Source organism: Canis lupus, chromosome 36 (genome assembly GCF_011100685.1).
Source record: "Canis lupus familiaris isolate Mischka breed German Shepherd chromosome 36, alternate assembly UU_Cfam_GSD_1.0, whole genome shotgun sequence".
Taxonomy (NCBI): domain Eukaryota; kingdom Metazoa; phylum Chordata; class Mammalia; order Carnivora; family Canidae; genus Canis; species Canis lupus.
This window is the reverse complement of record NC_049257.1, coordinates 10,394,199-10,411,734: the sequence shown is the minus strand read 5'-3', so window position 1 is coordinate 10,411,734 and position 17,536 is coordinate 10,394,199. Positions and strand designations below refer to the sequence as shown.

General features: G+C 38.2%; 1 long non-coding RNA gene across 1 annotated transcript in view; it reads right to left on the bottom strand.

The window, feature by feature from the left end:
• The window catches only part of LOC102152220, a 77,452-nt gene that overhangs the window by 10,389 nt on the left and 49,527 nt on the right, over positions 1-17,536 (bottom strand). Inside the window, exon 4 of the long non-coding RNA XR_005384630.1 lies at positions 5,909-6,080. This is a non-coding gene — a long non-coding RNA (uncharacterized LOC102152220). The remainder of the gene's footprint in view (positions 1-5,908; positions 6,081-17,536) is intronic.

The window sequence follows — 17,536 nt, the reverse complement described above, 5'->3', positions numbered from 1 at the left end:
TAGCTCTATTTTTAACTACTTGAGGAACCTCCGTACTCTTTTCCAGAGTGGCTGCACCAGCGTGAATTTCCCACCCACAGTGTAAGAGGGTTCCCCTATCTCTCCATCCTCACCAACATTTGTTGTTTCTTGAATTGTTAATTTTGGCCATTCTGACTAGGGGGAGGTGGTACCTCATTATGGTTTTGATTTGTATTTTCCTTATGCCAAGTGGTATTGAGCATATTTCACGTGTCTGTCAGCCATTTGTATGTCATCTTTGGAGAAGTGTGTGTTCATATCTTCTGCCCATTGTTTGATTGGATTATTTGTTTTTTGAGTTTAGGGTTTGATAAAGTCTTTATAGATCTTGGATACTAGCTCTTTATGTAATATGTATTTGTAAGTATCTCCTCCCATTCCATAGGTTGTTTTTTAGTTTTGTTAACTATTTCCTTTCCTGTGCAGAAGTTTTGTATCTTGATGAAGTTCCAATAGTTCGTTTTTGCTTTTGTTTCCCTTGCCTTTGGAATGTCTAGCAAGAAGTTGCAGCCAAGATCGAAGAGGTTGCTGCATGTGTTCTCCTCTAGGATTTTTATGGGTTCCTGTCTCACATTTAGGTTCTTCAACCGTTTTGAGTTTATCTTTGTGTCTGGTGTAAGAAAAGGGTCAGATTCATGCTTCTGCACGTGGCTGTCCAATTTTCCCAGCCCTATTTATTGAAGAGGCTGTCCTTTTTCCATTGGATATTCTTTCCTGCTTTGTCAAAGATTAGTTGACCACACATTTGAGGGTCCATTTCTGGGTTCTTTATTCTGTTCCATTGCTCTATGTGTCTGTTTTTGTGCCAGTACCATGCTGTCTTGATGATCACAGTTTTGTAATACAGCTTAAAGTCAGCATTGTGATGCCCCCAGCTTTGGTTTTCTTTTTCAACATTCCTCTGGCTATTCGGGGTCTTTGGTTTCTTACAAATTTTAGGATTATTTGTTCCAGCTCTGTGAAAAATGTCAACAGCATTTTGATAGGGATTGCACTGAATGTGTAGATTGCTCTGAGTAGCACAGACAATTTAACAATATTTATTCCTTCAATCCATGAGCATGGAATGCTTTTCCATTTCTTTGTCTTCCTCAATTTCTTTCAGAAGTGTTCTGTAGTTTTTAGGGTATAGATCCTTTACCTTCTTGGTTAGGTTTATTCCTAGGTATCTTATGGGTTTTTTGGTGCTATTGTAAATGGGATAGATTCTTTAGTTTCTCCTTCTTCTGTCTCATTATTAGTGAAGAGAAAGGCAACTGATTTCTGTGCCTTTATTTTTATACCCTGCCACACTGCTGAATTCCTGTATGAGTTCTAGTAATTTGGGGGTGAAGTTTTAAAGCATTGTGGTCTGAAAATATGCAGGGAATAATCCCAATCTTTTGGTACTGGTTGATACCTGATTTGTGACCCAGTATGTATCTATTCTGGAGAATGTCCCATGTGCACTTGAGAAGAATGTGAAGTCTGTTGTTTTAGGATGGAATTCTCTGTCTATATATGTGAAGTCCCTCAGGTCCAGTGTGTCATTCAAAGTCTTTGTTTCCTTGTAGATCTTCTGCTTAGATTATCTGTCCATTGCTGTGAGTGGGGTGTTGAAGTCTCTTACTATTTATTGTATTATTATCAATGTGTTTCTTTAATTTGGTTACTAATTGGTTTATATAATTGGCTGCTCCCAAGTTAGGAGCATAAATATTTATAATTGTTAGATCTTCTTGTTGGAAAGACCCTTTAAGTATGACATAGTGTCCCTCTTCATCCTTACTTTGGTTTAAAATCCAATTTGTCTGATATGAAGATTAGTACTCTAGCTTTCTTTTGAGGTCCATTAGCATGATAAATGGGACTCTATGTCCTCACTTTAAATCTGGAGGTGTCAGGCATCCCAGTTGGCTCAGCAGTCGAGCACCGACTTCAGCCCAGTGTGTGATCCTGGAGACCCAGGATCGAGTCCCACTTCAGGCTCCCTGCATGGAGCCTGCTTCTCCCTCTGCCTATGTCTCTGCCTCTCTCTCTCTCTCTCTCTCTCTATTTCTCTGTGTGTCTCTCATGAATAAATAAACAGAATCTTTAAAATCAATCAATCAATCTGGAGGTGTCTTTAGGTCTATATGAATCTCTTATAGACAGCATATGGATGGGTCTTGCTTTTTTATCCAATCTGATACCCTGTGTCTTTTGATTAGAGAATTTAGCCTGTTTACATTCAGAGGTAACTGCTGAAAGACATGAATTTAGTGCCATTGTATTACTTGTAAAGTCCTGGTTTCTGTAAATTGTTTCTGTTTCCTTCTGATCTACATTACTTTTGGGATCTCTCTTCACTTACAGGATCTCCTTTAATATTTCTGGGAAGGTTGGTTTAGTGGTCACATATTCTTTTAGTTTCTGTTTGTCCTGGAAGCTCCTTATATATCCTTCCATTCTGAGTGACAGCCTTGCTGGATAAAGTATCCTTGGCTGCATGTTTTTCTCATTATTGTCCTGAATATATCATGTCAGCTCTTTCTGGCCTGTCAGGTCCCTGTGGATAGGTCTGCTGCCAGTCTAATGTTTCTACCCCTGTAGGTTAAGAACTTCTTGTCTCAAGCTGCTTTCAGGATTTTCTCTTTATCTCTGTAATTTGCAAGCTTCACTATTATATGTTGGAGTGTTGATCTATTATTATTGATTTTGAGAGGAGTCCTCTCTACCTCTTGGACCTCAATGCCTGTTTCCTTCACCAAATTAGGGAAGTTCTCAGCTATGATTTGTTCAAATATATCTTCTTTCTCTCTCTCTCTCCTTCCTCTAGGATCACAATATTCTAATATCGTTTTGTTTTATGGTATCACGGATTTCTCAAAGCCTTCCCTCATGGACCATGAATTGTTTTTTCTCTTTTCCTTAGCTTTCTTCCTTTCTATCAACTTGTCTTCCATGTCACTTACTCTCTCTTCTGCCTCATTTACCCTAGCTGTTAGAGCATCCAATTTAGACTGCATCTCAGTTAAAACATTTTTAATTTCAGTCTGACTAGATTTTATTTCTGCACTATGAGATTCTCTAGTGTTTTTTGTGCTATTTCAAGCCCAGCTAGTATCTTTATAATCATTATCCTGAATTCCAGCTTCAACATTTTACTTATAACCATATTGATTAGATCTGTGGCAGTGAGCATTACCTCTGGTTCTCTCTTTTGTTGTGAATCCCTCCTTCTAGTCATTTTGCTCAGAGAAGAATGTACGAATGAGAGAAGAAAACCAAAAATATCAACCACAACCCAAGTGAAATCCATACTAGACAAATCCAAAGAAGTCAGAAACCAAAAAAGAAAGGAAAAGGAAAAAGAAAAAGAAAGGGAGAGGCAGGGAGAGAGAATATAATATCCCAGGTGGAGAAATCAGGGTGGTCCACTTGGTCCTGGATGTATTCTGGTCTATGTATCAGAAGACACTAAATATCAAGATTGTAAAGAAAGCAAAACTTATATATATACTAAATTGAAATTAAATATGATGAAAGGAAGTCAAAAATGAAGATTATATCTCTAAAATGTAAATGTAACCCTCTCTTCAGTAAACCCTCAGGGATAAATGGTCTTCACTTTTGTGCATGCCAAACCCTGCAGACTCCTGTGGTGTGCACCCGCACTGATCCTTCTAGGGGTAGGTGCAGCCTGGCCCACCCACCACATGCATGGAGAGCTGTTATCTGACCCCAGTTCGAATTTCATGGCAAACAGAGCTGAGAACCCCCACCTGGGCTCACTACCCTAACCAGTTTCCCCAATCCAATACTTGGGAACTCTGCTGGCTCAGGCACCCCCGTTCTTTCTGTGACCCCGGGAATCCTGGGACCACAGTGTCACACCTAAAATTCTGCCACACTTCACCACCAGAGCACCTTTCAGGCAGGGAAGTCTCTCACTGGGGCACATTTCTAAAGGTTCCAGTTTTGAGCCCTGGGGCTCTATCACTTTCTGGCAGCCAGCTGACAGAGGTTCCCTCCCCTGTCTTCTGATATTTCCCCTCAGATTCACTTCTCCATACTTCTTACCTTGCAAAAAGTGATCACTCTTCTAGTTGCAGAATTCCAGCAATTCTTTTCTTATATCTCAGGTTGAACTCATAGGTGTTCAGAATGATTTGATAGCTGTCTAGCTAAATTCAGGGAACCAGATGAAACACGGTCTCCTACTTTTCTGCCATCTTGCCTCCCTCCAGTTTAATAACACTTTGATGTGATGTAGTCATTCATCTAACAAGCTGGTTTAGAGAATTAAGTTGGGTTTCCTATTTTGCTCCATTATGCATGGAGCCTTCAGAGAAATTTTTTGGGATATTCTTAAGAGGACTCTGAGTAAATAACAATCAGTACACAACTTCTCATTTGCTTTGACTGCTAAATAAGCATTGGCCCTTATCTTTTTTTTTCTAGAGATTTCATTTATTTATTCATGAGAGACACAGACACAGGCAGAGGGAGAAGCAGGCTCCATGCAGGGAGCCCAATGCAGGACTCAATCCCAGGACCCCGGGATCACTCCAGGAGCCATAGGCAGACGCTTAACCACTGAGCCATCCAGGTGCCCCCACTCTTATCTTTCTTAAATATAAGCTCCTTAAGACCTAAGAACATGTCATGTTTAGTTTTCTTTTTTGCCAGTGTATGCTCGTATCTTATTCATAATGCTTGCTGAACATTGAATGACTTGGCTGTAATTGATATATATATTTCACTCAAATTTATAATGCACAAAGAAAACTCACATTAACCTATTTAACATTATTTTGGGGCAGCCCAGATGGCTCAGCGGTTTAGTGCTGCCTTCAGCCCAGGGTGTGATCCTGGAGACCCGGGATCGAGTCCCATTGCAGGCTCCCTGCATGGATCTTGCTTCTCCCTCTGCTTGTGTCTCTGCCTCTTTCTCTCTCTGTGTGTCTCTCATGAATAGATAAATAAAATCTTTAAAAAATATATTATTCTTAAAAAATGAAGCACCAAAACTTAAAACCAAATGTGCCTATGATTTAGGCACAATTATCACCTTGCCTAATCTCAGCAGACAGCTTAGTAATTTTATAGAGTGCTGAAAAGAAGAAGTGGTTTAAGAATACACAGGCAAAATATAAGAACAATACTTCAGGCAACATATCAGTTTGCGGTTTTAAGTGTGAAAGACTTTGGAAATGTTTATATCCAAGATACAGTGGCAGCTATATATTTATCATTTTTAAATTTCATTTTGCCAGAGGACAAGGCCAGTTCCAGTAAAAAAAATCCTGCTCAGGCTTCCTAGAGTCAGATCCTATTGTAAAACAACATTGTTCTTTATTCTTTATGTTCTGAGAGAGAAAATAGTAAAGCACCCACAAAAAAAAAAAAAAAAAAAAAAGAAAAAGAAAAAAAAGAAAAAAGAAAAAAGAAAAAATATTGTATCCCAGAACAGCAGTCTTTGGGTGACTTCTGACTTTTCTTAGACAAGTTCGCATTCTTATAAAGTCTTAAAAAGAATTTTCTAAGTTACAACTTTTAACTACTGTTCCTCCATGTACAAAATGTAGATAAGCTGGAAGTTGAGTAAAATGACCTTGGGTTTTATGTGCTGTGTCTCTTAGCATTTCAAAAAGAATTTAGATTTATTTAAAAAGCCATAAGAAGAGACAAGGGAAGGAAATTGACTTTAAACTTTTAGAAAAACAGAGCTTAGAAAAGACTTCAGTTTTATAGAAGGGGTTGCTTGACTACATAAACACAGTGGGAGGGACTCCCTGTTCTAGAAGACAATCTGACTTTCTAAAGTAGACATTGTAAACAAGAGAATAAGAAACTAAAAATATTGGCTTCAGTTTGGAAAATTTCCTTGGAATAAATGGTTTTCTATGTGTAACCTAAAAGGCACCTGAGAACTCCTTGCCTCCAGGTGATCTAGTTAAACTTGATCTTAAACCCCATTCTGTAGTCAGGAGCTTATTCCATCATTTCAGCAAATTCTTCAGGCTTACTCTTTCATGCTTCTCTATGCCACCATAAACCAGGTTTCTTTTGCTCTTTGTCTGTAAAATTTCAGGATACTGTAGATGCAAAACACAGTGCTTTCATTAGTTTCTGTAAAAATCCACTCACATGCATTGAGTAAAGTTTTTATTGTTGGATCTTTTGAAGATTTAGAGTGGTTTACAAGGAAGGGTCACATCCTGGAGCAAGGCCTTTGACTAAGCTTTAGGCTTCACCATCTAAGCACCTCCTTTACTCTTCTTGTTTTCCATTACCTTCTCCAGATAAACAAGCAACTAAGAGAACTCAGACTTCCTCACCGAGGTTCCAGCATCTTCAGGCCTCTAGAAAACCTCTTTCCTACTTTATCCCACACCTGGTGATTATATTTTTCCAACGAAACTGCCATTCTCTTCCTAAGAAGAATCCAGATGGAAACTGTCAACACATTCACATTTTTCCATTTCCTTACATATATATGTACTCTGTGATTTATATTCTGAATTGCAATTGTGGTGACTTTGCTCTCCATAAAAAGAGAAGCCCAGAAGACATCTGCCTTGCATAAAATTAAAATGTGGGCTCTTGGCTTTAACTAGGAGCTGTTCTATCCGAAGGGGTAACAGAAGGTTGACCACTGTGGTTTCCCAAGACAGCTAACCCACATTGTTTAAAGCTGCTCCCCCTGAGGCCTCTACTTTGTGTCCATAGCCATTGTAATTTTTCACTTCAACACCAGTACTATTCTCCAAACAACAGCTGTGTGTCTGCCCACTTCCTTTCACTCTGGATAAATCTGGCCTTTCAGAATTACATTAGAGCAGGCCCGGCATTAGTGGGTGGATAATCCTCTGCTTTATAAGTAAGGAAAATCTGAAAAGCTTCTCTACTCATTTTCTCAAATATCTTCTATGGAATGAATGATACCAAGGTATCTGACATATTGTTGATTGCTTTTCAGCATTTAGAACAGAGACATCCCTTAACAGTGGGGCATAAATTAGAGGATCTGGATTAACAATTAGGAAGAGTAGCTCTAAATCCTAGGCTCTAAGGGTGGCTCATGAGAATGCTGCCCTCCCCACTTCTTTCCACCTCCCTAAATTCCAAGCAGAACTTCACATTGTGCCCAAATGCCTGCTCCTCTCAAAGGTCTTCCCAGTTTTCTCCATCAGAGCAGAGCTTTTCTTCTTCTGCAAGACTATGGTTTTATATCTGATGGTTAATAGAAGGAACAATCCAGTATAAATAAGAACTTCCTAACAATTAAAAATGTTGGCATGGGCTACTTTGGGGCTTAGCCTTTTGGTTTTTGGTTTTTGTTTTAAAGATTTTATTTGGGATCCCTGGGTGGCGCAGCGGTTTGGCGCCTGCCTTTGGCCCAGGGCGCGATCCTGGAGACCCGGGATCGAATCCCACGTCGGGCTCCCGGTGCATGGAGCCTGCTTCTCCCTCTGCCTATGTCTCTGCCTCTCTCTCTCTCTGTGTGTGACTATCATAAATAAATAAAAATTTAAAAAAAAAATAAATAAATAAAGATTTTATTTATTTATTCACTAGAGACACAGAGAGAGAGGCAGAGACATAGGCAGAAGGAGGGGAAGCAGGCTCCATGCAGGGAGCCCGATGCAGGATCACGCCCTGAGCCAAAGGCAGATGCTCAACCACTGAGCCACCCAGTCATCCCAGGAACGTAGCCTTTTGTACCTAGAACTTAGAGGATGAAAAAACAATTGTCCACAATGTGGTGGGAGCAATCTATTGCTGAATAAAAACTGAACTTGATGATCTCCAAGGTCTCCCCCAATGCTGACCTTCTAGTTACTGTCTTGAGTCTTCTGATGAAATAAAATAGAGAGCTATTCTGGAACTGCTTCATTATTTATTTTCATATGTCTTTTTTTCTAAATAAATATGAAAGAGGTTAAGAACAGCAATCTTTTCATTCCTTTTCAGTGCTTAGACCACCTTGTGCAAAATAATTGTACAAAAAAACTACGAACTGAACCACAAGAGCTGATTTTTTTTTTTTAAGAGCTGATTTTCTTTTAAGATTTTATTTATTTATTCATGGGAGACACAGACAGGCAGAGACACAGGCAGAGGGAAAAGCAGGCTCCATGCAGGGAGCCCAATGTGGGACTCCATCCCGGTCCCCAGGATCACACCCTGGGTCAAAGGCGGTGCTAAACCACTGAACCACCGGGGCTGCCCAAGAGCTGATTTTGAAGGCAGGTTAAGAAATGGAAGGGAGGGCAACCTGGAGACAATAAAGCAGATGTGGAGTAGCATCACAGCGTGAAATTTCTAGGGATCAGATCCCACTGAAGGATAGGAGCTCACAGGACATTGGAGCAATCCTTCATCAACTTCAATTATTCTATCATTAGGTCCATGCAGAAATTATTGCTGCCACTGCCCACCAGCATGCAAAACCAGTTCTCATTCTCTTCCTTCTTGTCATCATTCCTGATTCTCTACATATGAGAAAGGTATTTTCAAGAAACACTAAACAAATTGTTTAAGAATTATGGCAAATATATTTATAAATTCTTTAATTGTCACCCTTTGATTGGAGGAAATTCAACAAAAGCAGAATAGAACCCAATCACAACCAGATAAAGACAAATGCATCATGTCCATTGTTAAGTTCACAGATGTGCAGCATGTACTGGTGATTAAGAACCGGGAGGTAGTTATACCGCCCTGCCCTGAAAAGAATGGTTTGTAGATAACCAGCATTGGCACTGCCTGGGAGCTCTTTAGAAATGCAGAATCTCAGACTCTACTTCACACTTAGTGAACAAAACTCTGCACCATAACAGCCCAAGGTTGTTCATTTCCAAGTTTGAAAAGTACAGGGACTTGTCTTCTGGGGGGAGGACTTTTCAGAACCAGCTAGGAAAATTGGCTGAAGAAAAAACCACCTCTGAGATGCCTGGGTGGCTCAGCCGTTGAGCGCCTGCCTTGGGCCCAGGGCGTGATCCTGGGGTTCTGGGATCGAGTCCCACAACAGGCTCCCTGCATGGAGCTTATTTATTCTCTCATGAATAAATAAATAAAATCTTAAAAAGAAAAAGAAAAAAAACCACCTCCTGGAGAGTCTATTATGCCTACACTAGTGCTTTGTTACTGATAGAATTGTGATAACATATTTCTGGGGATTTGGGGAGGGGAAACGATTGTAAATCATTGATCTGTGGCTATAACACTGAAGTCCATTTCTGTTTATTGTGTTTTTTCCAGGACAATCATGCAATCAAAAATGAGAGGTTTTTTTTCCCCAGCATTGTCTAAAATTGAAACAAACTAGTCATACCTTTTCTTTAGATCAAAATGGCAATTTTTTTAACACTGTTACAAATGAAAATTTTTAAGACATCCTGTTGACTTCTAGTTTGTTTGTAAAAAGCTCTAATGAATAAGTCAGAAAGTTTTTAACATGGGAATGTGCTTTGAATTTATGATCACATCTAGGGAGTAGAGAGGATTAACACTGCATTAAGTATTTAAAACTTGAACATATCATTTGTATTTGAATGCATAGAGAGGATAACTTAATAGATAAATATATGAAAGTCACCAAAAATACTTTTTATGTTACTTTTAGATTAAGAGGTTGATTAAACAAAATATTCATTATCGTAAGATGTGTTCTTCAATCGAAGACAGCTTAAAATATATTTTTCTTTAATCAAGATGAACATGTAATTACTTTGCTAACATTTAAAGCCTAATGGAGGGACGCCTGGGTGGCTCAGCGGTTGAGCGCCTGCCTTTGGCTCAGGGCATGATCCCAGATTCTCCAGGATCGAATCCCACATCGGGCTCCCTGCAGGGAGCCTGCTTCTCCCTCTGTCTGTGTCTCTGCCTCTCTCTGTGTCTCTCATGAATAAATAAATAAAATCTTAAAAAAAAATAAGCTTAATGGAAAAAGTATGCTCTATTTTGAAGCAAAAAATAACTGAATAATATAATGTAATGTAAATTTAGTTAGGGTCTCTGGTATTCAGAAATGGAGAATATTCCTCATTCTAAATTCACGAATTCTGGACAATGAGGGGAGCCACAAAAAAGTCTATCTAGCTGACAGACACCCAGATTTCCTCAGTCATTGGTATGAGAGAGCATGAGGTCTGAATTCCAAAGTTAGAAGAGTAAATTTCAACTTTGTTCCTATTCATGTAAGCAAGTGATTTAACCTTTTTGATCCTCACTTTTTTCTTCTGTAAAATAAAATCGTTATTTACTAGATTTCTACAAGAGTTTTGTCTTATGTTTATTGATAATGTGAATTACTATATACTATATTACATTTACTTATTTTCTCTCATTGTGGCTTTTTGCTTTTTTGGATGAAATGATATCATGTCTTTATGAGTAATGTATGAAATAATTTTTAAAATTTGGTCCATTTATTATAAACCAGTCATAGTGAGTAAATTTTTCCTGAGATCTGTGAGCTGTTCTAGCAAGTTATCTAATCTGAGGAGGGGATTATGGGCACGCCAGGCAGCAATATGAGAGGTCTGGACTGGTGACTGGCATTTAAAGTAGGGGCAGTCACATGGGGACTGAGCTCTTAAATTGTGGGAGCTGATGCTATCTCCCAGTAGATAGTGTAAGAATTTTTTTTTTTTTTTTTTAGGATTTTATTTTTGTATTCATGGGAGACACAGAGACAGAGAGGCAGAGACATAGGTAGAAGAAGAAGCAGGCCTCCTGAAGGAAGCCCAATGTGGGACTCAATCCTGGGACTCCAGGATCACACCCTGAACAGAAGGCAGATGCTTAGCCGCTCAGCCACTCAGGCATCCCAATAGTGTCAGAATTGAATTGAATTGTAGCACATCCAGCAGGCATCAGAAAATTGGTCAGTGTGTGTGTTGGGGTGGGGTGGGGGCAGGTACTCCACACATTTGGTGATAAAGAAGTGTTTTGACATCAGGGAGATAGGTTTTCCTTTATTAAGTTTGGGTTCCAATTTTTTTATATGTAATATCATATGCATGTCTGTCCCCTTGAGATTAAAAGCGTTCATTAAAAGTGGCTTTTTCCATTGGTCAAAGATGAGACAGCATGAGCATCAATCAGGATAATGATAGCAGTGGTTTAAAATAAATCCTATATGTTAAAAAAACAAAAACAAAACAATTCATTTATCATCTTTGGATAACTGGAAAGAATGTATTACTTGAAAACTATAAGCAAGGATGAAATCAAACATTTTATAGTCTTTCCTTTACAAGCTGTATCATTGGGTAACCAAAGAATGAGGAGAAAATTTCTCTTTATTAAAGTATTCTAAATAATAAATGAAAATGGAATGATAGAATTAAATATCACTATTTTGTGATCTCTAGTAAATGAGTAAGTGCAAGCAGTGATCATAAATAGTGGTAATATCACAAAAAGAAATAACCTGATATTGTTTATCACCAATGGAAAGCCACAACTAGTAGCTGTAATAAAAAAATTAAAAACATTTATCGAGTAGTCAATAAAATAAAATAAAATAAAATAATTTAACCTGGATTATCAAAACTGTACTTCTAATTTTTAGGAAAGAAAAAGACAGAAGAACTTATTAAGTGATATCATTGGAATGCAATTGGCAAAACTCAGACTATGGAAAATTCTACAGAGCAAATAACTCAGTTTCTTCAACAAATTGTAAAAATAAGAAACACAGGGAGAAAAGAGAGAGAAGGAAAGTGTAGAAGGGGAGGAGAGAGAAGAGAAAAGAGCCTATTATTTATTGGAAACTAAAGATACATGTAATATACCTCATTTTTTTACTGAACTATTTATGGGTGAAATGATACCTGAGATTTGCTTTCAAAACAGTCCATCAGGTAAAATGGAAGTAGATGAAGGTATAAACGAAACAAAATTGTCCAAAGGTGATAATTTTTGCATAACTGAGTGACAGTGACACGGGCTTTTATTATACTAATCTCTCCTTTTCTACGTATTTGAAATTTTCCACAATAAAAAGATCTTAAAAAGAACAAAACTTTCTTGGCGTATTCCCTGTGAGGAGTGAATCTAATCATAAATATCCTCTCTGGTGCACAGAGAAGAAATTGAGTAGTCTGAACCTTTTTGAACTATCATCTGAGCATTAAAAAAAAAAAAAGTATGAGCTCATAATCTTCTGGTTTTTGTGAGAGAAATACCCTTTAGTCAACATGTGTGCCCAACTTGAATGCTAGTATAAGACAATGGAGATAGATCTCAGGAACTCAAATGATACCTATTGACACTTATGTTCTTGGGTGCAGAAATGAAGTAGAAGTAAAAATTATGGTCATAAAATACTCTCCTTTCTTAGCTCTCTGTTATTTCTTTTTTAATGTTAAAAAGTAGTTTTCTAGAATACATACTAACCAAGCTATCCTCTATGTTGAAGACTTACAATTATGATCTGCTGTGAATTTTTTTTTTTTTTTTGGTAAATAGTTTGCCAGTATGCTAATCAACTAAAAGATATACAAAACACACACACACACACACACACACACACACACAAAAATAAATTAAATAAAAGATATACAGCTTCCAAATGGTGTACTCAAAATTAAGGCATGAATAGAAGTCTCCCCTCAATGGGTTCCCTCTAACACTTGCTTTGAATAAGTTTCCAGGTAACCACAAGGCAGGATAGCTCCGCTGAAGACCACACAGAAGGGATCACTGTCTTCCTTTTCTCACTTTTCTTCCCAGCAATATCCAACCTTGTGCTGTCTCCAGCAATGCAGCACCCTCAGGATTCATTAGCATACACACACCAAAACATCTGAAAAGGCTCTGAATCTCTGTTAAAGTGTGAGAAAATTTCAGAATACAAATTATGTAGTGTTGAGGTAATTTGCAAGTACACAGTCTCACATTCCTCAATTGACTTGGCACAGGTTTAGAGCCTTAGACAGTCTGTTCCTGGATGGCTTCACTTGCATTCCCCTTGAAGGCAGCTGGCCCGGCCTTTGGCCTTGACTCAGGGTCACTGTCGTTTCTTGCTAGGCAAACCATCACCCCAGGCCTCCTCTGAATTTTACTTCTCCAGATTTCCTAGTTCTCCAGAGACCCAGGCTACTTGCCAGCCTGGAGCCCAAGTCAAGTTCTCTGCACTCACATGGAAACTGTTCTGGCCGCTTCAGATATGAGCTGAGAATTTTCTGACCAACCTTCGCCTGGAGTCTGGGCAATGACGGTTTATCTGAGCTACACATCCTCCCTTAATGAATATGATCTGCATAGCTTGTAATTATTTTACTTTTTTCCTCTCCTGCCTATGCTTCACACTTTCAAAGATCCTCTTCTTTCTGCTCCTTATCACATACACCTAAGAGATCCCTACCACCACTCTCTACTCCAACTTCCAATCACAGTTTCCATGAAAATGTCCAAGTTCTAAATATATCCTTGGACTTATAAAACTCTCCCTCGTAGTTGAACCCCTATCTCAGACACTTTGGCCCAGCAAAACAGAGAATCACATTTCCCAACTTAAATGAAGATTTGTGACAATCATGTGTAGCAAATACCCCCGGGAATCACACAGCCCCTTGGATCCTTTCTTCAGAGGACTGATCCCTGAACTGGTGGACCGCCTTCTGCCCTTGTTCTTTGAGCAGAAAAATGGAAGTGCCTGAAGGCACTACATTCCTGGGAAAACCTATAGCCAAGTACTGACTTGTGTGGGAGTTTGACAGACCAGACTTTGCCTCAAAGTGGGAGACATCTCAGGGGTAATTTAGGCTCCAGGGAACCCAGTAGAATCAGTCTGAGGCTGAAAAATAACTTGAAATTTCTCTCTTGATCATTTCCTTCCCCCTTTTCAGTCCTGCTTCCTACACTCTCTTACCTGCTCCTCCTGGGAGCACTTCCTCAATAAATCCTTAATATTTGTATATGTTTATATTTAATTATATTTAATGTATTAAATTTATATATTATTAAATACTATATATGAATCCTTATCTCAGGGTCAGCTGGAGAATTCACCATGGTTCATGGTTGAATGAACCGTGCCTTAAAAACATTTTTTAAAAAGATCTATTTATTTTATTTGAGAGAGGGAGAGTGCACACATGTGCACGTGAATGGGGAGAGAGAGCAGAGGGAGAGAAAGAATCCTCAAATATACGCTCTGCTGAGCATGGAGCCCCACATGGGGCTTGATCGCATGACTCTGAGATCATAACCTGAGCCAAAATCAGGAGTTGGATGTTTGACCAACTGATCTACCCAGACACCCCCCAAAACTTTTAATTCCAGATTAAACAAAATTTGTACCTCAGTTCTAGTAAAAAAATTCAGAAATAAAATTACCCCTGGTAATTTTTTATATTGTATATTTTCTGAGGTGATAGATTAAAAAAAAAACTGTGCCCAGTTTTTATTTTCTAAGAATAAAAACTTAGAGATATGTGTGTGTGTTTAAATTGCAGGAAAAAGGAAAGATTTAATTTATCTAAATTGTAGCCTTAATACAATCTTTAGTTTTTAAAAGGTTTTATTTATTTATTTAAGAGAGAGAGAGAGAGAGAGAGAGAGAGAGAGAACAAGCAGGGGAGTGGCATGTCGAGGGAGAGGGAGGAACAGACTCCTCACTAAGCAGGGAGCCCAATGTGGGGCTCAATCCTAGAACTGGGATCATGACCTGAGATGAAGGCAGACACTTAACTGAATGAGCCATCCAAGTACCCCTGAATACAATCTCTTGACCTGTATCTTTGCTCCCAAATACTTGGGATTGTTTTCTTTTATACATTTTATATGTTGCAGAAATATGGTCAGTTCCAAAGGCCATTGCAAACATTTGGTTTTGGTTTATAAGTCAAAATAACATGTTTCCAAGATTATGATACAACTTTTAAATATAAATGGGTATATAAAACTTTATATTTTGGGATCCCTGGGTGGCGCAGCGGTTTGGCGCCTGCCTTTGGCCCAGGGCGCGATCCTGGAGACCCGGGATCGAATCCCACATCGGGCTCCCGGTGCATGGAGCCTGCTTCTCCCTCTGCCTGTGTCTCTGCCTCTCTCTCTCTCTCTGTGACTATCATGAATAAATAAATAAAATCTTTAAAAAAAAATAAAATAAAATAAAACTTTATATTTTGAACATTTGCACTTAAATATCCTTAAAGTTTTTCCTATTACATATCCTTAAAGTTTTTTCATGTTATAAACATATTTTCAAATACATCAAAGTCATATTAATGATACATTTTTATGGTGAATAAATTCACCTTTTAATTTTATGTTTTCCAATTTTTCTCAGTTTTGATTGTAATATATTATAAACATTTTTAAAAATATGTATTTAAAAATCTGGAAGGAAATACACCAAAATATTATATATATGTTGGAGTGTCTTTCTTTTTTTAACTTGTCTATATTTTTGACAGTCATAAGAATATTCTATTTTTATAATGATAAATATTAAATATAATACAGACAATGTATCTAAAGAAAATAGCAAAATTTCTTAAAGTACGTAAGCTTACATAAGTTTTATTGATTTCCTAGTACATCTATTCTAACCCATAACAAACATTTTAGAGGATGGTTGTTTATATTGGAAATCATTAGCTATATTTCCTTCACCTAGTAGATGGCCTGATACTGGGACATAGTTCATATTTGCTAAATAAATGATGTTTTATGATTAAAAATAGCTTATATTTAGGTTTGTGTTCATTAACTGATTGGGCAAGATATTTCACAATGAGTAACACCAGGTAAGGCAAGCTTTTTGGTGCTTATATTACATATAGAAATTCAAAATTCATATTCACATGTAAAAACCCCTAATTAAAAATGGAGCATCAGGGAACCCTGGGTGGCGCAGCGGTTTAGCGCCTGCCTTTGGCCCAGGGCGCGATCCTGGAGACCCGGGATCGAATCCCACGTCGGGCTCCCGGTGCATGGAGCCTGCTTCTCCCTCTCCCTCTGCCTATGTCTCTGCCTCTCTCTCTCTGTGACTATCATAAATAAATAAAAATTTAAAAAAAAAAAGGAGCATCTACTCACACAAGCATATTGAACATTAAATAGAAATACAAGAATTGGATGCCTGGGTGGCTCAGCAGTTGAGTATTTGTCTTTGGCTCAGGATGTGATCCCGGGGTTCTGTGATTAAGTCCCACACTGAACTCCCTATAAGGAGCCTGCTTCTTCCTCTACCTATGTCTCTGCCTCTCTCTCTGTCTCTCATGAATGGATGAATAAAATCTTAAAAAAAAAAAAAAAGAAATACAAGAATTTCAGATTTGTATCCCCTAAATGCAAACATTAATGTGGTAATAATTTGTGTTTGAGGTTTACATTTATCGTCATTGTCTTGCTATCATTTCACATGTTTAGTCACTGCTTTTAATATCACAATTCTAAGGAAAACAGTTAGAAAGTGCTTTATTGACTGTTGAGCACATTTGACTTCAATTTCAGGACCCTCATACTTCAAATGTGAACTTGCCTTAATCCACTGGAAACAATGTAGAGACGTATGGAGCTAATTTAAGGAACTGAATACTTTCACTGGAAAATAATTGTGTTCCCATATCAACACTAGATAAAAAATGGCTTAGTTTGATGTAAGAATTTCAGTCATTTGCAGGAGAAGTTCCACAATTATTTTTCTCTTCAATTTTTTTCAAATAAATTAAATAAATGACATTTTTATTTTTTTTTTAAATTTTTTATTTATTTATGATAGGCACACAGTGAGAGAGAGAGAGAGGCAGAGACACAGGCAGAGAGAGAAGCAGGCTCCATGCACCGGGAGCCTGACGTGGGATTCGATCCCCGGTCTCCAGGATCGCGCCCTGGGCCAAAGGCAGGCGCCAAACCGCTGCGCCACCCAGGGATCCCAAATGACATTTTTATATCAACACTTGAAAAGCACTAAAACATCTATAATAGCAAAATATCACCAAAGATTAGCTTCTCTTCGATTTTCACTCAGTAGGGGCACCTGTGTGGCTCAGTGGTTGAGTGTCTGCCTTTGGCCAGGTCATGATCCCGGGGTCCTGGGATCAGGTCCCACATTAGGCTCCCTGTGGGAAGTCTGATTCTCCCTCTGCCTGTTTATCTGCCTTTCTCTGTATGTCTCTCATGAATAAATGAATAAAATCTTTTAAAAACTTTTTTTTCACTCAGTAATCACTCAGTGTTTTTTTTGTTTTTTGTTTTTTTGTTTTTGGCCAGCTGTTCTGTCTTCCAAGAGTAAAGCCATAGCAAGCCTGCGTTCAATTCTTAGCAACAAAAATTGGGCAGCACAGTAAAAGCCGTTCTAAGAGGGAAGTTTATAGTAATACAGACCTATCTCAAGAAGCAAGAAAAATCTCAAATAAGTAACCAAACCTTGCACCTAAGACAGAAAAAAACAGCAAACAAAGCCTAAAACTAGCAGAAGGAAGGAAACAATAAAGATTAGAGTAGAAATAAATAATATATAAACTAAACAAATAAACAACACAATAGAACAGATCAATGAAACCAGGAGCTGGTCCTTTGGAAAAAA